The sequence below is a fragment of the Lithobates pipiens genome, unplaced genomic scaffold (assembly GCF_037356315.1).
Source record: "Lithobates pipiens isolate NorthernLeopardFrog02 unplaced genomic scaffold, aLitPip1_a1.2 Scaffold_18, whole genome shotgun sequence".
Classification (NCBI taxonomy): Eukaryota; Metazoa; Chordata; class Amphibia; order Anura; family Ranidae; genus Lithobates; species Lithobates pipiens.
In genome coordinates, this window is record NW_027507758.1 from 352,789,603 (window position 1) to 352,807,763 (window position 18,161).

General features: G+C 43.8%; 1 protein-coding gene across 1 annotated transcript in view; it reads left to right on the plus strand.

Annotated features, from left to right (window-relative positions):
• LOC143988159 (putative cation-transporting ATPase 13A5) overlaps positions 1-18,161 on the plus strand; it is a 171,535-nt gene that overhangs the window by 8,613 nt on the left and 144,761 nt on the right. The gene's annotated exons all lie outside the window — the stretch shown is intronic.

Here is an 18,161-nt window from a genome sequence, read left to right on the forward strand (position 1 = left end):
AGAGACTGGCCTAGTGGTTAAGTGCAGGGCCAGAAAAGTGAATCTCCTTTTTTATGCCCCCTAGACTCATATGAGCAGTTAACTCCACTACAAGGAGGAATTTTCAATTATCCAAGTTACAGAATCCACACTGAGGCTAATTTAGTGAAGTAATGAAGCACATTCAATTTTGAAATTAATTTTCACTTTGCAAAGTATATTTTCACTTGATTGAAGTAGACTGAACTTTACCTCATTCCCTAAGTATAAATTATCTTTGCTAGGAGAAAAATAATTTAGCTTTTTTTTATTCCCCTTGCGCAATTGGGTAGTCTCTGTAAAAAATGAATTTTCCAGATGTTTCACCTCATTCACTAAGATAAGTCAAATTCCCCTTTGCAAGGAAAACAAGTTCCACTTAAAGTAAATCAACCTCATTATGTAGAACAGTCTCCATATGTCAATGTCTATATGATTGCAGAAATGTGATTCCCTTATCAACCTGAATTAATATTGTTATTAATTTTAATAGAGACTGTATAACATGTATACGTTTGTGTTGGCATGAATATTAAATGTACACCTCTCATTGGACCCTTCAGGAATTATTTTAGAGGACCTCAGATTTCTGTACTTTGAGGACACACTCATGATTTTACATTTAAAAACACAAAGGGATTTAAAAGTGAATGTCTTTTTTGGTGCCACATATTTTGCTAAAATGCAGGAGAATTAGAATTTCAGGCAGATATAAAATAAAACACAAACTGATGCAGTTCTATATTAAACAATACTGTCTTGACAACCCTCTAGGCTATTGGTAAATTTCCCCCTGATGTGCCCCTCTTCACCTCACTGGTCAAATACTTTTTTGGCCTAACCAGTTCAGCTATAGAGCAATTTATTCATTTTTGCACACATGTAAATATATACATTTTTGTGCAGTTGGTTTTGCACAAAGTGGCCCAGATCCTCTTCTTCTTATTGAGTGCCCTGTTGGAGAGTCGCTCTCCCTAGGGGCACTTGCGCTGGCATGCTCCCATGTCCTGCTGCTGTGTCTATTCGCACAGACAGCAGGACTCTGCACTGCCCCCCAGATTACCGCAACATTGGACTTGATTGACAGCAGCGGGAGCCAATCAGGACCCGAGACACCAGCTTGAGCACTGGAAAGACCGGGTTCAAGTAAGTAAAAGGGGGGCTCTGGGGGGGACTGCTACATCACAAGAGGGTTTTCACCTTAATGCATAGAATGCATTAAAGTGAAAAACCTTGAGGGTTTACAACCCCTTTAAGCATATACCCATGTGAGGGCTGTGTTTTGCCTACATGGGAGACATGGAACATCTGTGCATCCAATGCATGGAAAACATGGCCCTCACACGGGTGTACTCTTAAGTACGCCCATGCAAACAAGGCCTTCATTTTATGTGTTCTTTTAAGGTTGCAAAATGTAGAATTATTATGAGCAATTGTAGTTCATGCTACTAAAAGGTTATCCCATAACTTATTTTGGGGTTTAAAACAAGTGTAAATGACTATGACTTGTTATGCAGGTCACTTGGAAACATTATGAACACAAACAATGAGTAATGTGTGTCTTAATCATAGATCTCAGCATAATACATAAAATATGGCATTTATATAACATAATGCTTACTATTTAGTATTAGTATATAGTGATAATATAGTATTAAGGATTTTTTTTTAGTGTAGCTTAGCGTATGCATAGCTATTTTTTAGTGTTGAGTGGAATAAAATGAGGCTTAAGCCTCTGTGAGTTGTATTTTTATTTATTTTTTTGTCTCATTGCTTTTTGTCTCATTTGCTGTTTAGATATGCTTGAAGTGGCATAAACTGCTTTTTTTATTTTTGTAGAAAAGCGTTGCCAGCTTATCAGAAATAATGAAATCTCTGATAATATTGGGAAACAATGGGTGGTATTTTCAGACTTCATTTATAACCTCAGACCCCTTTAGCCTCATTTTACCCAGAGTGTACTGATAACACAGAACAAATGTACTATAAACACAAAAGTCCTCTCACAATCTGCAAATTTATTTCATGTTCTGTAAGCAGTGTGGGGACCTGTGTGACAATGACAATGTGTGTGAAAGTGTATTTACACTGGAATTTCCTAATTTAATAAAGTTTGTTAGCTATCGATGATAGCAGAAATTAGTGGCATTGGGGAAAAGTTTTCAAAATTTTACAGATAAAGGCACCTATCATACAGTATGTTGGGTTCTCAAAAAAGGGTCAGGTGAGGTTTTGCTTGGTGTTCATTGGAACTGGTTCAAAAAGAATGGACTGCTTTATCCAACATGCATTTACATGCATGCATTACCACACCAGAACTGTGGGAGCCTGGCCTTAATTTTAGGACCCCGCAAAACAACAAAATGATACAATAAAATAAAACTACTTTCTTTCAGAAAGAGAGGTAGTGAAACTTGATTTAGAAATAAGAACTCCAGAACTTCGTACCTAAGTGTAAGCTGTTGATAGTGGAAGTCTTTTGAAAATGTATCTTTCATAAAAGGCTAGGCTCACATCTAGCCCTGTCCTGTGTGCCATGTTTGAATGGTCTGCTGTACCTGCAGCAAAATCTGGAAAAAGAGCCCTGCACCTTTTCTAAATGGCAGCTTCCCTGAAACTGTATGGTGCTTTTGCACCATATGTTTTCATGCACCTGAAAATGTACTGCGTTTCAGATGCATGGGGATGCCATCAAGAATTAAAGTTACATTAAAGCTTTGTGTTTTTTTTCCTTTTTTATTAAAATAACAAACATTGTATACTTTCCTGAGCAGCCTTGATCCTCCTTTACTGGGGTCCCCTGCCGGGGCTTCATGGCTCCTCATTTTCAGCAAGGGCCCCCGTGTATGTTCGCTTCCGAGCCACCCTGTCTGTGTTTATTGGCACAGAGTGAGATGCTCAGCCCTGCCCCACCCCACGCTCGCTCGGCTCAGCATTTGATTGACAGCTGCGGGAGCCAATGGCTCCCGCTGCTATCAATCTGCCCAGGGAGGAGGGAGACAGTGGAGAGAGCCGCAGCTCTTATAAACATCAGTGGATCAGATTGAGCTCCTATAGCAATAAGGGGATGGGGCTGAGGGAGATTTTGCAGCACAGAAGGTTTTTCACCTTAATGCATATAATGCATTAAGGTGAAAAAACTTAAGGCTTTAACCACTTTAATGGTACCCTCATGTGTCTGCTAAAAGGCAGTCAGTTTTTCCTGCAGGTGCCTGCGGGTACAGGAAAGCATGTCATATACATGCATTCCTGCACCCACATAAGTGTCTAGCCTAAGGCTGAAAGGAAACAGGCTGTGTCAGAGATAATATATTAGAATAAATAGATGTAAACCCTGAATAACATTTGCTGAAGCATTGCATGTCATAAGCAGCTAGCTTACTTTTTAAATAAAACAATGTCCTTCTTCCTTTGTTTCATCTCAGTACTAATGATAACCTTGCAGCATTTTTTTGCAACCACTCCTTGTTAAGGTTGGATTAGATACAGTACACAGGACCTACATGACAGTTTATAATTTGATAGCATACGTGTGCACAGCCTATTGCAAATTTTGTGTTTATGCCTTTAAATATTTGTATTGCTTTGAAAACTCCTAATAAATACATATTCAACTATATATATTTACACCTACACACTCAGTGCACTAAGGGAAAGTGGGGGGGGAGAGAAAGAGGGGGTGAGAGAGTGAGGGGCGAGAGTAGGAGGGAGGGGAGGCAAGAGAGACAGAGGGAGGGAGGGTGAGAGAGAGGAGTGAGAGAGAGGGGGGGTCTTCATCATACTTGTAAGGGGTGTGGTGGGAGACGGGGCAGATTCAGCCTCCTTTGTCCGGCTTGTAGCAGATTGTGACGGGCACTGGCGATCATGTGTCTCAATATCTCACTTATAGGATTCATGTGAGTGAGATATTACAGGGTCAGCACAGCACAGTGCACCGCCACCAGCTCACAGGCAGAAATGCACCGGCTGGCAATGACAAGGAGATAATGCAGAAAGCAATGCTGCTGATGAAATAGGATGGATTATTCAGGGTGTGTAGTCAGTAGTGTATGGGGGTTTTGTGCTGCCCTAGGCCTGACTAAACTCGTGCACCCCCTAATTTAAATATATGACCCGCCCCAGACATTTTCGAGTGGGGACACTAGTTCTGAGGGCCTGGGGGGGGGGGCAATGGATTCCCTTATTTTGCTTGGTGGGTACCAGAGTGCATTGCACTCTCTAGCCACTCCTCCCAGTCCATTAGCAAGATGTTAGAGCCATTAAACTTTGGTACTAGTGCTAGGGCCACTTCTAAGGGTACAACCACATCCGTGCAACAGGGTCAACAATTCTCGTTTTGTACAGTTGTAAGTGAACAGATTAACGGTAATCTGCAATCACTAGCACTAGTATAATGGCTTTGCAACTGCAGCACACACATGAAGTAACAGTTCCGAACAATATGGTATCCACAAACACAGCACCACCGGCAACACAGTTGAGAAGCTAGTATTTTTGCTCTCAGAGATGTTAGCAATACCTTGATAGAGTCGAGCAGCATGGAAGTACTTGGGTATAAGTTGCATTACTAGAGTGGAATCGGAATAGGGGTTGCTAACAGGCAGGGTAGCGGTGCAAGTCCTAATGCACAGGCAGGGGCGGACTGACAACTCATGGGGCCCCCAGGCAACAGGAGAAGATTATGGTGTCCCCAGGCAATAGATTATGGGGCCACACAGTATACACACACACACAGACACACAATATACACACACTGTATACACACAGAATACACATACACACACTGAAAACTTATTGGAGAGGCAGGGCAGCTATAAACTTGGGATTTTTTTTAAAAACACAGATTTTTACATTCTGTCCCTGGTTTTATTGAGGCTGGCAACCCTGATGGGGCCCCTTAGTGGCATGGGGCCCTCGGGCAGTGCCTGAATGGTCAGTCCGTCCCTGTGCACAGGACTGAAGATTGGAGGATGGTGAATCAGGTAGAGGTCCCTAATATATCCCTCCTTGATCAGGAACTTTTTTTGAGGACTAACTCTCTGTGCCTCAACAGTGTGGCTAGTTTACCTATTCTAGCCACTTGCAAAATGTATGCAAACCCCAGCAGTGCACTGCTATTTATTAGCCCTGCCCATACTAAAGATGGCCACTGAGGTCACTCGGGGCTGCTGTGTCCAATCGAACCCCTAATGACACCTATGGGGGTCACAGAGGAATAATCTGCCTCTTAGTCTCCTTTTCCCCCTGCACCACAGCACAGCACCTGTACCACCCACAGCATAGAGGATATACTATACCTGCCCTCAAGGGTGGGGGTGGTGAGCTCACCATCCTTAATGGAACCCTTAGTTCTGAATGGTGACTTCCAAAGCGGAAAAAGCCCAGGGACGCAACCACAACTTTTAGTTAATACATATTACAGTTAATAATAAAACATATTTATACTCGAGAGAGGTTGCGCTCAGTGGTATTTAACTATAATATGGATTAGTAAAAGGAGTTTCATGTTTTTGCAATGGATTACCAAGACTGCTTCAGTAGGTATGGAGTGATGGTGTAACATTTTATGCTGACAGTGTTGTTTGCCATGGGAACTAAAATATAACTTCCAAAGAAACACAAGATCTAAAAGCGAGTTACCAGTGATTCATATAACTGCTGCACCAATATTTTCCATGAGTTGGCATTCTTTAGAGCTTGTTCACATCTCCCACATTTGCCTGCATTTCAGCATTATGGTTTTCTAATTTTATTTAATTTAATATATATATATATATATATATATATATATATATATCATTTTTTTCGCTCCATAAGATGAACCTGACCATTGCCATTAATGACCTGTGACATTGCTTGGGCTCCTCTGTCTTAGCAGGTGTCAGGCCCAGCTGGGAGATTGCCCAGCCCTCGCAGGGGCCTGGGATCCCTGTCTTCCTGGACTGACTAGCATGGCGGGGGCAGTGGCAGTGGCTGTCGTAGATTCACACCATAAGATCCAGAGACATTTTTCCCCATATTTTTGGGGGAAAAATTGCGTCTTATGGTCCCAAAAATATGATATATATATATATATATATATATATATATATATATATATATATATATATATATATATATATAAAATCACAAAAGTGAGTACAACCCTCACATTTTTGTAAATATTTTATTATATCTTTTCATGTGACAACACTGAAGTCATGACACTTTGCTATAAAGTAGTAAGTGCATAGCTTGTATAACAGTGTAAATTTGCTGTCCCCTCAAAATAACTCAACACACAGCCATTAATGTCCAAACAGCTGGCAACGAAAGTGAGTACACCCCTAAGTGAAAATGTCCAAATTGGGCCCAAAGTGTCAATATTTTGTGTGGCCACCATTATTTTCCAGCACTGCCTTAACCCTTTTGGGCATGGAGTTCAGCAGAGCTTCACAGGTTGCCACTGGAGTCTTCTTCCACTCCTCCATGATGACATTATGGAGCTGGTGGATGTTAGAGAACTTGCGCTCATCCACCTACTGTTTGAGGATGCCCCACAGAAGCTCAATAGGGTTTAGGTTTGGGAACATGCTTGGTCAGTCTATCACCTTTACCTTCAGCTTCTTTAGCAAGGCAGTAGTCATCTTGGAGGTGTATTTGGGGTCATTATCATGTTGGAAGGGAGTCTGCGGTCCAGTCTCCGAAGGGAGGGGATCATGCTCTGCTTCAGTATGTCACGGTACATGTTGGCATTCATGGTTCCCTCAATGAACTGTAGCTCCCCAGTGTCGGCAGAACTCATGCAGCCCCAAACCATGGCACTCCCACCACCATGCTTGACTGTAGGCTAAGTATCTCTGAAATGGGATTTTTAAGGCAATTTAAAAGTACAAAAAATATACATATTCAAAAGAGTTTTATTATTGCATAAATCATCAACACGCTAAAGTTCCCAAATTGGGGAACATTACAAAGAAAACACATGTACATGTATCATAATATTGCATGGTGATCATCTAAAATGGTAACACCTCACTACATATGATTAAACCACCCATACAAATTACAGATGATGGTGGGTAGTGGGAATGTCCAACGTGTTTTGAAATGAGTATGAATTCTAATTTTATTTAGGGACTAATACCACTACTGAAAGAATAGAGTACACATGCAATTTAGAATCCAAACATAAATATCATATAAACATTAAATAATTGTGAAATGTCAAACATAACAGCTATATTATTGGAGAGAGCATTCCTTCAAGATCGATGGTTATCATCAAGAGCCGTAAAAATAGCCGTTCACCACATACGAGGACCACTGGATGAAAGCACCCAAAAAAAGAGGAGAAAGAGTAGGCCCAAATGTTCAGATTGCAAAAACAACAAAAAAGAAAACATAAGAGAGAGATATATCTATGAGAATACACTCCAATCTAAATTTGTAATGAATAAAAAAATACTTACTGGGTGAGAACCTCAAATGTATTTTGCCAATCAGCCAAATCATGTGTCATTTCAAGTAGATTGCAGCCAATGACTTTCCCCCCATACGTGCAGTAACCTCACTGTGGAGCCCTAAGCCCCAAGGGAAACGGAAAACCCCCCAGGCACACAACCCCCCCCCTATATCCAGTCCATGAGGGGGCGCTAAACCAGTGTCCCATTTAACGGACCCAGAAGGGGATAGGCCACCGGATTGTATATTATACACGCAGGGGACTGGGTGTGCCGGATATGTGGTGAAAGCCTGTTGACCATGATCCCCATACTGTGGAGGAAAAGCCCTCCCCATCACAAATACAAAAAAGAGGAATATGTTATATAAACCAGAATTGTATTTATAAACAGCAAACAAAAACAAAGAAAAATAATAATAACAATGCTAGTAATAAGCATAATATTATTGTTGAAAATTTTAATTAAAAACTCCCAATATAGAAAACCATTTCAATCCAAAAACGGAGACATAGAAATATAGTGTCATTCCCAGTATGAAAACATGACAAAGATCCATGCTCAAGAGCAAAACATCAACCACTAATAAGTAGCATTTGGGACAATTCAAAAAGGCAGTTTCATCATGCTCAAGAGCATGATGAAAACTATAAAGAGCATGATGAAAACTATCAAAGTGAATGAGGAAACCAAATAAGACTAATTTCATATAACGGGGTAATGACTATGGACTATATAGGAACTTTTTTTTTTACATATGAAATTAGTCTTATTTGGTTTCCTCATTCACTTTCACGCATTCACCCATACATCTATTTCCCACAAGACAACCTTTGCATACGACGCTGAGCACGTGCACTCAATTTCTTTGGTCGACCATGGTAAGGCCTGTTCTGAGTGGAACCTGTCCCGTTAAACCGCTTTATGGTCTTGGCCACCATGCTGCAGCTCAGTTTCAGGGTCTTGGCTATCTTCTTATAGCCTAGGCCATCTTTGTGAAGAGCGACAATTCTTTTTTTTAGATCCTCCAGAGAGTTCTTTGCTATGAAGTGCCATGTTGAACTTCCAGTGACCAGTATGAGAGAGTGAGAGTGATGACACCAAATTTAACACACCTGCTCCCTATTCACACCTGGGACCCTGTAACATTAGCGAGTCACATGACACCGGGGGAGGGGGGATGGCTATTTGGGGTCAATTTGGACATTTTCACTTAGGGGTGAACTCACTTTTGTTGCCAGCGGTTTAGACATTGATGGCTGTGTGTTAAGTTATTTTGAAGGGATAGCAAATTTACACAGCTATACAATCTATACTTTACATTGTAGCAAAGTGTAATTTCTTCAGTGTTGTCACATGAAAAGATATAATAAAATATTTACAAAAATGTGACAAAAATATTGCATCAAAAATGTTCTTACAGGCTATCAGCATGATCATTGAGGAGGAAGAGGATAGTCACTCAGCATAACAGGATAGTCACTCAGCATCAGCATAGGCAGTCTTGAAGGGATCTGACATTTAAAAAAAAAATATTTGGTTACATCAGCATCAGGTGCTTGGTAGCTGGCGGTGATCCAAGACTGATTCATTTTTATGAAGGTCAGACTATCAACGGTCGGTGAACAGGCACACCCTGTGTTCGGCTACAAAGCCTCCAGCAGCACTGAATGTGCATTCCAAAAGAATGCTGGATGCAGGACAGGCCGCATTGGTCAGACGGCAAAATTCTCCACTGCTCCTTCTGTGATTGACAGAAGCCTCAGCAACACATTGTCAAAGACCAGGAATTTGTAACCTCTCAGGCTCTGGAAACGCATTGCACAAACCTTTCTGCAAGGCCTTCCGAAGATGTTTCTGCTCCCTCTGTGACGGCAAGATAAGGTCCGCAACTTAAACCTTGTAACATGGATCAAGGAGGGTTGCCAGCCAGTGATACCACAAATACAAGAATCCTTCCGCAGGTTTTGCAGGATCAGAGAGGCCATGCAGCGTAGGTTTGCTGAGGCATTTGATCTGGAGTCCTCTGGGTCACTAAGGATGAAATGATCCACAGCCACCTCCTCCCAGCCATACAAGTTCATGGGTTTCTTGGGACTGTAAATGATCCCTTGAAGACTGCTGCTGATACTGAGAGCTAGGCTCCACCTCCATGCTGACACAATCCTCCTCCTTATCCTCCTCTGCCTGTGTGATTGGCAGGCCAGCAGGAACACTGCCTGGATAAAGGGGGCCTTGAAAGGTAAGGACATTCTCCTCTTCCTCCCTCTGTTCTGCCTCAAGTGCCCTGTCCATTATTCCACACAGCATGTGCTCCAACAGGTGGACAAGAGAGACAGTGCCACTGATGCATGCACTGTCACTGCTCACCATCCTCGTGGCCTCCTCAAATGGTGACAGGACAGTGCATGCATGCCTGATCATAGCCCACTGTCATTGGGAAAAAAAACAAGCTCCCCTGACCCTGTCCTGGTGCCGTAGTCACACAGGTACTCATTGATGGCCCTCTGCTGCATGTTGAGCCGCTGAAGCATGCCCAACGTTGAGTTCCACCTGGTGGACATGTCACAGATTAGGCGGTTCTTGGGCAGGTTAAATTTCGTTTGGAGGTCAGCCAGCCGATCACTGGCATTATATGACTGGCGGAAATGCACACAGACTTTCCTGGCCTGTCTCAGGACATCCTGTAAGCCTAGGTACCTGCCCAAGAACCACTGCACCACCAAGTTAAGGATGTGAGCCAAACAGGGAACATGGGTGAAGTGTCCCATTCGGAGGGCAGAGAGGAGGTTGGTGCCATTGTCACAAACCACCATTCCTGGCTTAAGCTGGCGTGGTGTCAACCACTTCTCAGCCTGTCCCTGCAGAGCTGACAGAATTTCTGCCCCAGTGTGGCTCCTGTCCCCCAAGCACACCAGCTCAAGCACCACATGGCATCTTTTTGCCTGCATACTTGTGTAGCCCCTTGAACGCCTATGGAGAACCGCTGGTTCCAAGGACAAAGCACAGGAAAAGGCCATGGAGAAAGAAGAAGGGGAGGAGGTGGTGGAGAGAGGTGTGTCAGGATCACCAGTAGTAGCATTTTGGAGGCATGGTGGGGGAACAACCTCCAACACTACTGCACCTTGTCCTGCATCCTTCCCAGCTGCCAGCAGAGTCACCCAATGTACCATGAAAGATAGGTAACGTCCCTGTCCATGCCTGCTGGACCATGAGTCAGCGGTAATATGCACCTTACCACTGACTGCCCTGTCCAGAGAGGCCAAGACATTGCCTTCCACATGCCATTAAAGAGCCGGAATCGCCTTCAGTGAGAAAAATTGGCATTTGGGAACCTGCCATTCAGGAACTGCACATTCCACAAACTCACGGAAGGGGGCAGAGCCTACCAACTGAAAAGGCAGCAGTTGAAGTGCTAGCAATTTAACCAAGCTAGCATTCAACCACTGGGCATGTGAATGGCTGGGAGCGAACTTCTTTCGGTGGTGCAGCAGGCATGGAAATTTGCCTGGTACAATCTGACATCGGTGTACTGATAGCAGATTGACCGCAAGTACTTAGCTGTGACAAACCTAATTCTACACCTTCATTCCTCTCAGTGCAGGTTTCAGAGAGGACTGAAGGTATAGTGGGGTTGGTAATCCCAGCTGATGAGGAGCAAGGAGAGGTACATTATGTTCTTTGGTGTCGGTCTTTTAGGTACACTTGCCAACGAAATGCATGGCAGTTCAACATATGTCTGGTCAAGCATGTGGTGCCCAAGCGGGCGATGTTTTGGCCACGCAAGATACGCTTGAGACATATGTTGCAAATAGCAGCAGTGCGATCTGATGCATTTTTCTCAAAAAAGGCCCATACCAAAGAACTTTTGGAATAATATGCAGAGACAGCAGCACCCTGCACATGTGGAGCTCTGTGGTGTGATGCAGTCGGTGTGCTGCCCTTAAGCTAGCCCCTGGAGGGCATCCTGCCTTGTTGGAGATGTTCCTCCTCCTCTCTCCTATCAGGCACCCATGCAGAGTTAGTGACCTCATCATCCCCTCCCTCCTAATCACTGGAGCAAACCTGGCAGTATGCTGCAGCTGGGGGAACATGACTGCCAGATTGCTGTCCTTCTTGGGCATGCCCTCTCTCTGGGCTCAGGTTACTGCCTTCCTCTAGCTGGGTACCATCATCAAAGCCTTCAAAACGCTGGGCATCCTCCTGTAGCATGCACCCAACACTGTTGTTCGGGGGACTCCTCAGGAGGACATGGGGGGGCTAGGGAAGGAGTGACTGATGGCATTGAGCCGAGGGAAGAGGCTGCGTAGGCAGCTGCTTTGCCAGACAAAGTACCCTGAGCCTGGGTGAGAGAGGATGAGGAGGATGAGGATGGCTTGGTCATCCACTCTACCAAGTCTTCAGGATATTGTGGCTCAACACGGCCAGCTGCCGAAAAAAAGGACAAGCGCTTCCCATGGCCAGGTGCTGATGAGGATGCACCGTGTCCACGACCAGCACTGTTGCCTCTAGACACAGAGCCTGCGTGCTCTCTTTTATTGGTTTGTGACTGTCTGCTTCTCCTTGTTGGCCTTCCAGACATACTAATGGCCTGCAGTGAGATGTAGCTGCACAAAGCTGGGATGTATGTATATATACTGATTATACTGCAATACAAACACCCAAAAAGACGATGTTCGAGTCGAACATGGGTTCGACTCAAACTCGAAGCTAATACCTACTTATAACTAATATCCTCCAGACCCTTTACAGTGGGGACCGAAAGTTTGGGCACCCCAGGTAAAAATGGGTATTAATGTGCATAACGAAGCCAAGGAAAGATGGAAAAATCTCCAAATGGCAATCAAATTACAGATTAGACATTCTTATAATATGTAAAAAAAAAGTTAGATTTTATTTCCATCATTTACACTTTCAAAATTACAGAAAACAAAAAAATGGCGTCTGCAAAAGTTTGGGCACCCTGCAGAATTTATAGCATGCACTGCCCCCTTTGCAAAGCTGAGACCTGCCAGTGTCATGGATTGTTCTCAATCATCATCTGGGAAGACCAGGTGATGTCAAACTCAAAGGTTTTAAATGGCCAGACTCATCTGACCTTGCCCCAACAATCAGCACCATGGGTTCTTCTAAGCAGTTGTCTGGAAAACTGAAACTGAAAATAGTTGACGCTCACAAAGCTGGAGAAGGCTATAAGAAGATAGCAAAGCGTTTTCAGATGTCAATATCCTCTGTTCGGAATGTAATTAAGAAATGGCAGTCATCAGGAACAGTGGAAATTAAAGCAAGATCTGGAAGACAAAGAAAAATATCAGACAGAACAGCTCGCAGGATTGTGAGAAAAGAAATTCAAAACCCCCGTTTGACTGTACGATCCCTCCAGAAAGATCTGACAGACACTGAAGTTGTGGTACACTATTCCACTATAAAGAGATACCTGTACAAATATGGTCTTCATGGAAGAGTCATCAGAAGAAAACCTCTTCTACATCCTCACCACAAAAATCTGCATTTGAACTTTGGAATGAGCAAAGGTACGTTTTGAAAAGAAAGGGCACAGAATTTAATGAAAAGAACCTCTGTCCAACTGTTAAGCATGGGGGTGGATCAATCATGCTTTGGGGTTGTATTGCAGCCAGTGGCACAGGGAACATTTCATGAGTAGAAGGAAAAATGGATTCAATAAAATTTCAGCAAATTTTGGATGGTAACTTGATGCCATCTGTGAAAAAGCTGAAGTTAAAGAGAGGGTGGCTTCTACAAATGGATAATGATCCTAAACACACCTCAAAATCCATGGGGGATTACATCAAGAGGCGTTTGAAGGTTTTGCCATGGCCTTCACAATCTCCTGACCTCAACATTATTGAAAATCTATGTATAGACCTTAAAAGGGCAGTGCGTGACAGACAGCCCAGAAATCTTAAAGAACTGGAACACTTTTGTAAGGAAGAATGGGCAAAGATACCTCAAACAATAATTGAAAGACTCTTGGCTGGCTACAAAAAGCGCTTACAAGCTGTGATACTTGCCAAAGGGGGCAGTACAAGATATTAACTCTGCAGGGTGCCCAAACTTTTGCAGATGCCATTTTTTGGTTTTCTGTCATTTTGAAAGTGTAAATGATGGAAATAAAATCTAACTTTTCTTGACATAATATAAGAATGTCCAATCTGTAATTTGATGCCATTTGGAGACTTTTCCATCTTTCCTTGGCTTTGTTATGCACATTAATACACATTTTTACCTGGGGTGCCAAAACTTTCGATCCCCACTGCATTAGCTTTGTTGCCCTTCTTTGTACTCGCTCCATTTCCACTACATCCTTCCTGAGGACTAGTGCCCAGAATTGGACAGCATACTCCAGGTTGCGGCCGGACCAGAGTCTTGTAGAGTGGGAAAAGTATTGTTTTATCTCTGGAGTTGATCCTTTTTAATGCATGCCAATATTCTGTTTGCTTTGTTAGCAGCAGCTTGGCAGTGTATGCCATTACTGAGCCTATCATCTTCTAGGGCCCCTAGGTCCTTTTTCATCCTAGATTCTCCCAGAGGTTCTCCCCCCCAGTGTATAGATTGCATTCATATTTTTGCCACCCAAATGCATTATTTTACATTTTTCTACATTGAATCTCATTTGCCATGTAGTTGCCCACTCCATTAATTTGTTCAGATCTTTTTGCAAGGTTTCCACATCCTGGGGAGAAGTTATTGCCCTGCTTAGCTTAACATTGTCCGAAAATACAGAGATTGAACTGTTTACTCCATCCTCCAGGTCGTTTATGAACAAATTAAATAGGATTGGTCCCAGCACAGAACCCTGGGGGACCCCACTACCCACCCCGACCATTCCAAGTACATCCCATTTATCACCACCCTCTGAACTCGCCCTTGTAGCCAGTTTTCAATCCATGTACTCACCCTATGGGCTATGCCAAATGGCTGGCACCATTCCAGTCAGTAGACTGTCACTAAAAATTAGTAACAATGGTCTGACAATTACTTGACCGAGTTCCCTAATTACCCTCGGGTGCAAGCCATCTGGTCCCGCTGATTTATTAATGTTACGTTTCCAAAGTCTAATTTTAATTCTGTCCTCTGTTAACCATGGAGGTTCTTCCTGTGATGTGTCATGAGGATAAACACTGCAGTTTAGGTTACTGAAGCCCCCCAATTCCCTTGTGAAGACTGAGGAGAAGAATGAATTCAATACCTTTGCCATCTCCCCATCCTTTGTAACCAGGTGTCCTTCCTCATTCTTTATGGGGCCAATATGGTCTGTGCTCCCTTTTTTACTGTTTATATACTTAAAGAATTTCTTGGGATTTTGTTTTGCTCTCCTCAGTTATGTGTCTTTCATGTTCTATCTTAGGCGTCCTTATTGCACCTTTACATATCTTGTTCCATTCTTTATAACGTCTGAATGCTGATGATGATCCCTCAACCTTGTATTTTTTGAAGGCCTTCTCCTTTGCTTTTATAAGCATTTTTACATTGGAGTTAAGCCATCCAGGACTTTTGCTTGCTCTTTTAAATGTATCACCCAATGGAATGCATTGGCTAATGCCCTTATTTAATATGCTCTTATAGCAAAACCATCTTTCCTCTGCGTTCTTTGTTCCTAAGATTTTATCCAAATGTATGCCTTCTAGTAAGGTTCGTAGTTTAGGGAAGTTGGCTCTTTTGAAGTTCAGTGTCTTTGTATTCCCCTTATGTTTCCTATTTGTGTGATTTATATGGAAGTCAATTGACCTGTGATCGCTGTTCCCTAAATCGCCCCGTATTTCCACATCCGTGATCAGGTCTGTATTATTGGTAATAAGTAGATCCAGTAACGCTTTATTTCTAGTTGTTGCGTTTATCATCTGACCCATAAAATTGTCCTGCAAGACATTTAGGAACTGGTGAGCCTTAGATGAATGTGCGGTTCCCTCCACCCAGTCTATGTCTGGATAATTAAAATCCCCCATTATGATAACACTTCCCATCCTTGTCACTAATCAAAATTTTGATAGGAGATCTGTCTCCCCTTCCTCCCTCAGGTTAGGGGATCTATAGCATACTCCCAGTATTATTGACCCCTTAGCTTCATCCCTTTGGAGCTCTACCCATACGGATTCCCCCTCCCCCCTAGCTCCCTTAGTGATGTCATCTCTCACATTCACTTGTACATGTTTCTTGATATATAGGCAGAACCATCCCCCTTTTTTAACCTCTCGATCCTTGCAATAAAGGGCTGCTGCACACTGTCTGGAGAGAGATGATGTGACTTACCCAAGTGAGGAGAAAATTGGAATTCTACATGACTACAGACTCTCATTCTACAGACTCCGTGCAAGCTGCCGCTACGAATAATTGTTTGCACCATCGACAAGCCAAGTGGATTAATGGGCGGGCTGCCCAGGGACTGCGGGACAAGGGAGCTACTATTACCCTGATACAGTCCCAGATGATAACCCCCGGCAGATCAGACTGGATGGTCTGTGGCTGTGTGGGTGGCTGGGGGAAATGTTATGCGGGTACCCACTGCCAGGGATCACCTTTATTGGGGTTCAGGGACCAAAGAAGTAGAAGTTGGAATAATGCAGAACTTACCTGCAGAGGTTTTGTTGGGCAATGATTTGGGACATTTAAATTCAGCCTTCTCCCTGCATGTATCCCTGGAAGCCTGCCCTATTACCACCCACCACCAAGCCCTAATGGAGGTGCGCTCCCTCTAGGACGAGACCCAGGTAAGACCTGTCACCCCTGACCTAGACTGTACTACCCCAGCTATTCCAAACCCCAACTTGAGATTCTACCCAAGACTTTGTACAGGCAACTCTCAGAGACCTTTCCCTAGCTAGCTATAGGGAAAGAACAGGATTGGACCATGGGGGTAGGAGGGGGAGCGGGTAGAGTGGACCCAGGGATTACTCGATTGGGTAACTGAGGGAAAGACAGCTTGCCATCCACCCAAGCGGCAGCTGGTTGTGCCGCAGAAATATCGGCATGACCTGCTGCACATTGGGCATGGCATACACTTAGCTTGACACCTGGGGGTGACTCGAACCCTCCACCATCTAACTCAGTCTTTTTTTTGGCCAGGGATTACGGGAGATGTCTGACAGTATTGCCAGACCTGTGACACATGCCATAAGGTGGGTAAGCACGGGGGCCCACTGAAAGTTCTCATATACCCTTTACCTATCATTGATGAACCCTTTAACCACGTTGCCGTAGACCTGGTAGGACCATTGCCCCATCTAGTCCTTCTGAGAAGAGATATATCCTTACTGTGGTGGTTTATGCCCACGGTACCCAGCGGCCATTCCCCTAGAAAATATCCATACAGAAACCATGGCTGATGCCTTGCTCTGGATTTTTGCCAGGGAGGGGTTGGTGTACAAGGCCATTATTGCCTTGTGTATTTGTCCTGTGAGGCCAAACTTGTTTAGCACTGCTGATATATATCCCCAATGGACCCTATCAAATGCCTTTTCGGCATCTAGGGATAGGAGGAGGGAGGGCAATTTAGTGGATTCTACATGGTGAAGTATATTTATCATTCGTCTGGTACCGTCTGAGGCTTGGCAAATCCAGATTGATGTGGGATAGGATCCATCACAAGCAGCAATTCTTTTTTTCAGATCCTCAGAGAGTTCTTTGACATGAGGTCCAATGTTGAACTTCCAGTGACCAATATGAGAGAGTGAGGGTGATAACACCAAATTTAACACACCTGCTCACCATTCACAACTAAAGCCTTGTAACACTAATGAGCCAAATGACATTCAGGAGGGAAAATGGCTAACTGGGCCCAATTTGGATATTTTCACTTAGGGGTGTACTCATTTTTGTTACTTGCAGTTTAGACACTCTTTTTAACTCATAATGATGACTAGGGATGAGCTCCATGTTCGAGTCAAACATAAGTTCGACTCGAACATCAGGTGTTCACCCATTCGCCAAACAGCAAACATTATGGGGCATTCATAGGAAATTTGAGTGCCGCGGAAAGCCCCATAATGCACTGGAAAGGGTTCAGTGTTGTTGGAGCTTGTTCCGCCACCACGTCTCCAAAATTCTAGTGGTGATTCTGAAACAGCTCTCTCCTCCACCCCCTCCTCTTCTTCTTTCTCTATGGCCTCTTCTGCAGATTTGTTCTCTGAACCAGCAGTGCTCCGTAGGCATTCAAGGGACTTCGCAAGCAGTCATGCTAAAAGATGCCATGAGGTGCTTGAGTTGGTCTGCCTAGGGGACAGGAACCACACTGGGGCAGAGATTCTGTCAGCTTTGCAGGGGCAGGCTCAGAGGTGGTTGACGCCATGCAAGCTTCAGCCAGGAATTGTTGCATGGGACAATGGCACCAACCTTCTCTCCGCCCTTCGACAGGGACACTTGACCCATGTTCCATGTTTGGCACACGTCCTGAATTTGGTGGTGCAGTGTTTCTTGACCAGGTTCCCAGGCTTACAAGATCTCCTGAGGCAGGCCAGAAAAGTATGTGGTCATTTCTGCAGGTTATACAATGCCAGTGCTCGGCTGGCTGACATTCAAAGGGAATGCAACCTGCCCACCAACTGCCTCAATTGTGACATGCCCACTAGGTGGAACTCAACGTTGGAAATGCTGCAGTGGCTGTGCACACAGAAGAGGGCCATCAATGAGTACCTGTGTGAGTATGGCACCAGGACAGGGGAGCCTGGCTTCTTTTTGTCACAC